Source organism: Sciurus vulgaris, assembly GCF_902686455.1.
Source record: "Sciurus vulgaris genome assembly, chromosome: 5".
NCBI lineage: Eukaryota > Metazoa > Chordata > Mammalia > Rodentia > Sciuridae > Sciurus > Sciurus vulgaris.
The window spans coordinates 168,900,705-168,910,604 of NC_136465.1; positions in this window are offsets into that span (position 1 = coordinate 168,900,705).

Consider the following 9,900-nt stretch of genomic DNA (forward strand, 5'->3'; position numbering starts at 1 on the left):
TGAACCCCCAAATGAAATTTCCCTCCTCTAATTGTTATTGTCAAGTCTTGGTCACAACAGCAAAAAAACTGACTGAAACCCTGCCCGGGCCCCCAAACGCTTGTTTCCATCTCACAGTGCAAAATACATTCAGTCCAACTGCAAAGGTCCACGGGGCCTTAACGGTTCCAGTGTTGCTGAAAAGTACACACCTAAAGTCTCCTCTGAGATTAAAGGCAAATTTTATCTGTGAATCTTTGAAAAACATTGTTATGTGCTTCCCACATATAATGACACAGGGTAAACAACCCCAATCTAAAAGGAGAACAAGAGAATACCAAGGAAGGATCAGAACAAAGCAAGAGCAAAACCTTGCAGGGCAAAAATTAAATCCTGTACTTCCACGTGGGGTACCTAGAGCACTTAGTGGGCCTCAGAGGACTGAGCAGCCCCACCCCCATAACCTTGCCCCTGCAGCCCACATGGCAATTCTCTGGGGCTGGCTCTGCTTGTTGCCTGCAGCTTTCTTTAGAAAACATTCCACTTTCTTGGCATTTCTTACTTCCTGGGGTCTCCATGGCAGCTTTGGATTTACCCTTGCAGCTCCACATATGGCCCACAGAGGGGCTTCCCATAGGGATTCTAACTCTGCCACACACTTCCTGGCCTTCCTTTCCTTCCCTTGAAGTCTTGATGGAGGCCTCAAAACCACACAGCTCTTGCATTCTACGTAACTGCACACCCAGCATTGCCTGGATGTCACCACTGCCTGCCACCAAGCAGACTCCAGGCCCACTGGCACCATGGTTGCAAAAGCCTGAGTGTCTGGAGGGCTGAGGGTAGTGAGATGGGTCCTGGGGGATACAGCTTCCCAGGCCGTGCTATGTGAGCAGGGTTCCCCAGCCCTCTCCTCAGAACAAAGCCTTTCAAGTAAGACTCTGAGCCTGTGATGGGTAGGACCTAGCTAATTTCTAAAATGTCCTCGAGGCATCTTTCCTATTGTCCCAGTACAAAGTACTTGGCTTCTTTTTAATGGCACTAATCTCTTTAGCAACTATACATTCTTTTACCCTGACTTTATACTGGATTCTTTTCTGGCCAAACTATAAGTTATTCAAATCTTTCTGCTGTGCTTTTCCCTCCTGATTCTCACTGCAAATATGGGTAAAAGAAGCCAGCAATATCTTTCTTGCTACCTGAATGCTGTGGTCTTGAAACTTCCTCCACTAGACAGACTACTCCATTACCTTTAAACTCAGCCCCACACAAAGTCTCAGGGCATAGACAAAGTGTAGACAAACTCTTTGCCAGAATGTAATATGAATTGCTTCTAGTCTAATGCCTAACAGCTGCCTATTTTCATCCAGAACCACATGAACACAGCCTTTATTTTGCACATTCCTTCCAGCATTCTGGTCTTCTGAACTCCCATGAGAATTGCCCATTAAGCTCTGCTTACAAATATCTAGGGCTTCTCTAGCCTGCATCTTCAAACCATTCCAAACTACTCCTGTAAACAAGTTCCAAAGGCCTCTGAATCACATAGTCAGACATAGTCAAAGCAAAGACCCCACTTCCAAGTGCTTAATATTCTGAGTTAGTCAGCTTTCTGCCACTGTGACAAAACACTTGAGAAAAACAACTTATAAGGAGGAAATATTTATTTTGTCTCACGATGTCAGAGGTTTCTGTCAATGGTCACTTGGCTCCATTATTTCCTGGGCCTGTGGTGAGGAAAAGCACCATGGAGAGAGGTGTTAGGCAAATTTTATCTGGGAAAATAAAAAGGAAGATAGAATGGAAGAGGTTGCTCACCTCATAGTAACTGGAAGCAAAGAGAGGGGGCAGGGAAGGTGTCAGAGATGAGAGGTACCCTTCAAGGACGTGCCCCAGTGACCTCCTTCCTCCAAATAGGCCCTGCCTTCTAAAATTTCTACCACCTTCCAAGAGCACCCCCACTGGGGAGCAAGCCTTCACTACACAAGACTTTGAGGAGCAATCCAGATCCAAACCATAACACTGCACTCACGTTTAGTTAGGTAAACTCATTTCAAAAGAAAATTGTGTGCCTGGGGCAAATAAAACTCTCCGAGCCTAAGAAGGATTTACAGAAAATTGAATTTGGAGAGGGACTTGACGTGTGTGGTGAAGAGCAGTGGCTGGGAAATGCAGCTCGGAAACACGAGGGGCCGAGGAAAACAGGCTTGTGAATGGCGCTGCTTCTCCAGGCCCCGGCTGTGTGTCTCCCACCGCCTCAGAAAGAAACCATCTCGCTCGGAATTCCCGGGCTGGCAACACAACTCCACTGCCCCTACATGCCACACACCACATAGGAGTGCATGATCCCCTCTCTCCTCTACCACGCCAAACTCCAAGGCCCTACACCGACTCAGGCTCTCGGGAGTGTGGTATTTATGAGCAATAACATCCTACCACAGAATCACAGTTAAAATGGATTATTAATTATACAGACACCCTCCTAACACCGTGCAAGAAACCCCTGGGTGCCGTGGCTAAGACACAGTACTGTTGGCCAATTTTGTGCTCCATATGTTGCAAACTAGGAGAGCAGAGAAAGGAGAGATTAATAGTGATCAAAGGAATTACAGAAAACTTCAAGCAGAAGACACACACCCTGGATTTAAAAGAATGGATAAGACTTTGATATGAAGTGCAGCAGTTTGAATATGTGTGGTGTCCTCATATGCAAAGGGTTGATCCTTAGGATGCCAGTGGGGGCAGATGGAGCTTCATAGACGGTCCTTGGGTCATTAGCGGCATGCCCCAAGGGGATTGTGGGACCCTGGCTGATCCTCTCTCTCTGCTGTCTGACTCTGGATAGGATCACTCGCTCCAACACAAGCCCCTACCCTAACGTGCCACCGTCTCCGGAGGCCTGGAAGGATGGGGCCACCTGATTTTAGACTTGAACTCCAGAACCAGGAGCCAGAACAAATCTCTTCATCCCATCAGTAACTGTGTGAGATATTCTGTTACGTGATGGAAATCAGACACATGGAGGGATGATGGGAGAATGGAGCTGTAGTTAAAGTCAACAGACGGGGAAAGGCACAAGGGACAGGGTACAAAGAGCACTCAGTGCAGCTGCATGTTGAAGAGCAATCAGGGGCAAGGGAGGTGAGGAGGCAGCGGGGGAGATGGGCCTGGAGCGGGCGTGTTCTCGCGCAGCGGAAGAGAACCAATGGCCTGTGCAGAGGAAGTACCACAGAGCTGGGAGTCAGTGTTCACCCGGCAGCAGCGTGGAAGGTGGAACGGAGAAGTGCAGCGGGAGAGACAAGGACATTTTATGAAGTTATGTCTGTAGTGCAGGGAACGGGGTCTGTAGGAGGGCAAGAGCCGTTCATTCATCAGTCACTCAACAAACACTCGGTGAGTCTTCCCTCCTCTGGGGACAGAATGTGGGCAATTAAAACGTGCAGCCAGCTGGAGAAGAAACAGACCTGGATCGAACAGTCATGAAAGAAACGTAGCGTTGCAGCGGCCCTCGGGTGCCCACTTGGGAGCTACCGAGTGTGTCTGAAGGGGGCTTTGACTTGATCTCAGCCTCTTCACCAAAAAAATGACAGTGGAACCGAGGCATAAAATTGGCATAAAGGGGAAGAGATGTGTTTTTCTCTGTGGAGAAAATGGAAATGTGCAAAAGCCGTCTGAAGACAGGAACATGACATGTAGGAAGGAGATTGGAGAGATACGAAACCGGAAAACATGGCGGGTGTACCTTCAGATCAACTCCCCTCCATGGTCAGGACTTGGATAATTTTACCTCTATTCCAAGAGCACATGGAAGACAGGTTGAAAATTTTGAAACCAAGGGTGATGTGAGTGGGTCTGCATTTCAAAGAAAACATTATCTCTGATCTGATTCGAGAACCGGCTGGAAGGGAACAACAAACCTGGAGCAACCCATCCTGAGGCGACCAACACGGGCCAAGGGAGAGATCATCACAGGCTGAACCAGGAGAGAAGGAAAGGGATCCACAGAACGACGAGGTCAGGTTCGCAAGTCTAGATAGAGGCAGTGATGTGCGTGGAGAGAGGGAGAGGAGAAGAGAGAGAGCGGGCACAAGAATGCATGGGTCCTGTTTGGGCTGTGTCTTTTCAGACAACCAAGAAGAGCTGTCAAGTTTACAGTGCAGCCAAAGTTCATGGAAAGGTCTGAAATTGAGTGAACAGAAGTAAAAGGTAGACATGGGGGAGCAACATGCCACACATAGGCCACTTAGCGTTCCGATCACTCAGTTCAGGACTCCCGAAGAAAGGCAGGCATGGTATCTGATGAGGTCAGAACTGCATACTTTAATTCAAACTGAACAATCTAATATGGAAAATGTGTCTAATGTATCTGGAAGAAGTGAGGTAGAATGAACTTTAATGTGGGTGACCCAAGGGTTCAGTAATGTCACCGGGGTCCAGATGCTTCCCATGTCTCTGCTTTAACATTCTTAGTAGGAGGAGGCCAAGCCTGCTCCGGTCAGAGTGTGATCTCTAGACTTGAAAATGGCCAAAGGAAGAAAACAGATCGATTCTTTTTTTTCTTGGGTATTAAACCCAGGAGCCTAAACCACTGGCCACACCCACAGCCCTTTTTATTTTTTATTTCGAGACAGGGTCTCACTAAGTTGCTTAGGACCTTGCTGAGTTGCTAAGGCTAACTTTGAACTTGTGATCCTCCTGCCTCAGCCTCCTGAGTTGCAGGATTACAGGTGTGCGCCACCGCGCCCAGCTCGGATGCAGTTTTGGGGGGGTTCTCCCCTCAAGTGTCATTGGTTTGGATCAGCTTCCATACAAATGCCTGGGTGAATCACTGGCAAGCAGGTGGGGAACCACAGCTGGATTTGACCGTGATCTGTGATAGAATGGACACCATGTAGTCAGTCACTGCATCTTTCAAAACTAGATGGATAGATGGCAGATAGACAGACACATTAATAATGCACACATGATAATAAAAGCCACATTAAAGATTAGCTATGTCAAGTACTTCCTTTAACCTCCCTCCCTGTCCCAAAATACACTCAAGGTTACCCCACCAGTCAGTGGCTAAGATTTCATCATTTGTATCATTTCAAAACCTAAAGACAACACAATGCTTTCTCTGTCCTCCACCAGTATTGTCAAGGATAGTTTTGTGAAAGGAAAACCCGTTATTTTATCAATATACGCATCTAGCATACTCACACACAAAACATAAAAATAATGATCTTTTGCAAAAGTTGTCCTGGTGAGTTCTCCAGTTTTGTTCATATGCATTACATATGTACTTTGTAACCACAGAATTAGATTTGTACCCTTGTTTTTCCTCTTAACTCTAAGCTGTACACATTTAAAATTGTTTCTCCAGTCTCTGTAATCATTTTTTAATAACCCCTACTAATATTTCCGTGGGTGACTATGCAATAATTAAGTAAAATTACTCGTAGGACCCATTTCTGATTTTACATAATATAGATAATGCTGCCTGACAGTTGCAGGCACGTAAGGAATTTTCCCTCTTTGCTGAATTATTTCTTCATTTCCATACCAATGAGAATGCCGGCCACCAGGTATGAGGCGGCTTATCGTTCTGGACACGTCCTGCCAAATTGCCCTACAGGACTGTTTACTGATTCCTGCTACACACAGTGGCTAAGCTTGCCATTAGCATAACTGCCCACTGGCGCTGGTTATCTGGATGCCCACTATATTTTACTATATAATGGAGATAAAATGGGAAGTCCATGTTTCCTTTTGATGGCCAGTGCGGTTGAACATTTTCTGGTGTCTTTAATCTCTCCTTGTGTTTCCTCGCATGAGACTTTTCTGGCGGTACATTTCACTTTCTGATTTAGGAGCTTCAGTTAGTGTGCCCTGAGGGGGTTGCAAAGGGTGGGCTGGGAGTTGGGGTCCATTTAAAGGAAGGGTTTGTGCAAAATGAAAAGCGCTTCCCGGACAGCTTGGGCTTTTTAAGACCAGGAACGTGTTTTCAGCACAAGGCAGCAAAGCCACAGATGGAGGGGCCCTTGAAGGGGCTGTTCGGAGGCCTGCTGTTACTGAGATTTATGTGGCTCATTCCGTGCTGTAAATTCATTTCTTAGCCCCATTTCACCATGTGCCATAAATAACCAGAGCTGTGTAAACAAATGTCACCCAGACACCTGAACCGATTGAAATTAGACTTAAAAAAATACTAATGACCTGGTGCTTACTTGATTCCGATGTCTGCCATGCCCTGAGGTCACTCTGGATTAACCCCAAACACACCCATGCGTGCGCGCGCGCACACACACACACACACACACACATATACACACAGTGGCTGTTTAAGAGACAAATAATCTCAGAGGGTCATTCTAACCAATGGAGAAAGATGTTGGCAGATAAATAATTGCTAGAAAAAAATTAATATTTTCTTAAGCAATACTTCAGATCTAATAGAGAGACTGACTGGCAGGCACCTGAGAAAATAAGACTCAGAGAATAGGGCTTGTTCTCAGCTTTCCTATCGCTGCCGATCTCCTCAGGTGAGGAAATACGGGAATTTAATTGGGCAGCTCCGTGGAAAATGGAAATGATTCTACAACCACAATCAAAATCAAGAGGAAAGGAAGCCAAGAGAATAACTTAGTGACTCAAGTTTGCAGCCATGGTCTTCAAAGGCAGACTTGGCCTCACTCAATTCCGAGTGATTCTTAATGAATCAGGACCCTAGAAGTTTCCAGGCAAATCATAGAGACACATACGGGACCTCGGGACCTTGCCAGATGAGTTTAAACAGCAATTTTAAATGACATAGTGAGTCCCTCCCGAAGGCCAAGCAAAGGGGTTTAGCCCTCGGAGCACCCTGGCTGCAGATCGGAGGGAGGTGGATCCTGCCGTCCGGTCTGCCTGACTCCACACCCTGACCTGCCCTGTCCTGCGCTGTCAGCAGGAGGACACGTAGTTAAAGCCGAGAGTGGGAGTGCTTCCCAGGCACTGTCTCATGGCCTTCCACTTGCCCCAAGGGCTACTGTGTCCCAGGCCCTATGCCCCAAACGCAGACTGCAACCATAAATAATACACAATCCCTGCCTCCAATGTGCTTCACGTCTGATGCAAGAGAGAACTTCATTCTCTAAAATTAAAATAAAACATGAAGCACATCATGATGGAGGTGGCGGAGATGCTCGTGGGGATGTTCAGGAAAATTTTGATTTTCCCTGGAAGCAACCGCAGCTCAGAGAATTCTGGTGTGTCAAGGTCACACTGCTAACACTGCAGCTGCCAAATGTCAACAAGCCACCAGGTATCTTCTTTCCCATCCGTAAAGTATGGAGAATGTTAATTTCCCCATGGGCTCATAGGAAGGGTCAAGTTACAAAATACCTGTGAAGGAGCTTTATGAAATTTAAAGAATACAATAAATGCCATTTATGGTTCCTAATACTGCTATTCACAGACTATGACAGAGAAGCCCAAAGATTCGGGAGGTAAAAAGGAAACAGAGGGTAAAAAGGATTAAAGTGTGGGTGCAGTATGATCCATTTATCTGACTTTCCATCTAGGATAAGTTGATCATCAATAAAAATACACTGAGGCCATCTACATGCAAGGCATCAGGACAGGTTCCAGGGACACAGCAGTGAACAGAAGAGACAGTCCAGCACCCACGCATTCCCCAATCCATACATAGTGCTCCCAGCGCTATAGTGGAGGAGCTGGGGAGCTGGCCCGCTTTGGCAGGGCAGGGAAGGCTTCCCTGAGGAAGTCGGCCGAGTCTAAAGCTGGAGCAGGAATTGCAGGCAGAGGGAGGAGCATGGGAGAAAGACCCGGGGCAGAAAGCAGAAGGTCCCTGGGGGCCAGAGTAGCTGCGGTCACGGGTGTGACAGTGGAGAGAGGCAGCAGGACCTGTGTGTGGTGGGAGGAAACCCAGCAAAGGGACTCTGCATACACTTTGCATGTCTATAAGCTCCCTGGAGCTTGTTGTGTGGCCCTGGATGGAAAGGAGGCACATGGACATGGCAGGCCAGTGGGAGGCTATGGCTCAGGTCAAGGACAGAAAGGACAGAGCTTGGACTGCACAGTCGGAAATGGACAAGGAGCAGCTCAGAGGACGGGGTTAGGGAAAGACAAGGTTCCCTCTGTTCAAGACCTTTCCCACTCAAACAGTATTGAAAGTCACTTCATCATCCAGCTATGCCTGGGTGTGGGCTCATCCTTCCCATCCCATCCTTCCCATCCCATCCTTCCCATCCCATCCCATCTTCATGTTCAGTCCCCTGAACATGAAGAAGTCCCCCAAGAAGACTTGGCCTTTTTTTTTTTTTTTTTTTTTTTGCGGTGCTGGGGATCGAACCCAGGGCCTTGTGCTTATAAGGCAAGCACTGTACTGACTTGTACTGACTGAGCTATCTCCCCAGCCCCAAGACTTGGTCTTTCGCACTGACTTTTCACCAGCGGTGAACACCCCAGTTTTCTTGAATAAATGTGAGTTGAGAAGCGTGCAAGGAAAAAGTGCTTGGATCCTAGCCAGACCGTTTCTCTCCTTAAAGGCGGTGCTCCTTGTCATTCAATTCTGAGTGATTCTCAGATGAGGGTGACTTACCCACATCATGCCTTCCAAACCTCTCTGCCTCGAGGAAACGGAAGTGCTGAGTCTGAGCAGTGGGACACTTGGCAGCTGAGAGGCAGGGCCTCCTGCTCCTTTGCTGGCTCCCAGTCTTCTCATGACCACTTCCGCTTCCGTCAAGGAAGCTCCTCCTTGCTCTTCCCCTCTGACTGCCGAGAAATCCCCCGCAGCACCTCTGCATCTTCTATCTGTCCAGGCCTATGGTGCTCTTGGAGTATGTCAGAACTGGGGTCACTTCCTAGTGTGGCCTTCTTGGGCCATGCAGAGGGCATTGCGGAGGTGGGGACACTAGGCCCACCCAGTAGATGAGCAGCTTTCCTAGAATCTGAGATTGAAATGGAGCAGAAATTTGGAGGAGAGAGAGGGGAGCAGGGAAGAAGTTAGACAACAAGATGGCGTCGGGAGGAGCCTCCACTCAGCCTGATTCCTCCCGGAGCCCTGGGTACAAATTGCGGCACACAGGACGTTCTGCCCAAATGCAAGGGAGCTGCACCCTTATTCCCACAGCAGTTATTAGTCATGGCCTGCAGCCTGGGACGGGTGGAGAGCTTCATCCCTCCAGCATCTCTAAGCAAGTGGCTCCCTCGGCCAAGCTTGGCCCTCCATGGGAGAGTGTAGGTGGGAGTCACTAACCACCAACACCTGCAGTTCCTGGGCGAAGGTGGGGACAGGAGGGGGCGCACTGACCAGGAAAATGGAACCCAAGTGTCCCATCCTCCACAGAGGTTGTCACTCCCTACATTACACATTTGTGATGGGGATGATGTCGAAAGGGTGCTGCTATAGGAATATGTGATGGGGGTCAGCAACGTCCCCTCTCTGATCCCTGGGTCCTCTTCCTGAGTGAGTTTATAGGTTGTAAAATCCTTCCTGTCTCTACATTTCTGACAAGGATCCTAAGCTCCCATTAAGTTAGAGCCTGCTGGAGAGTTGCCATAATCAAAGATTAAAACCTGAAAAATGCTTCCGTCTCTGCCATCTTGGAGCCCAGACGTACATATTTGGTGGAAAGTTCAGGAGGGAAATGTGAAGAGGGAGGGGGGATGAGGGACACAGTCCATGGACCAGGAGGACCTCCAGGCCCTTCATCTGTGTATCTCCAGTGCCCAGCAAGCAGCTGGCATTTAAAATCTGTAGAGGAGAGAAGAAGAGGGAGGTAGAGGAAGGTGAGGGACAGGGGAGGTGAGGGCGTGTCTGGGAAATACTCTGGTAGCTCATTCATTTTGAGTCCCAGATTTTCCTCACACTAGGCAACAACAAGGATTCCCCTTAACACGCACAAATACAGGTGGAAAAAAATGCTTATAGGAAGAATC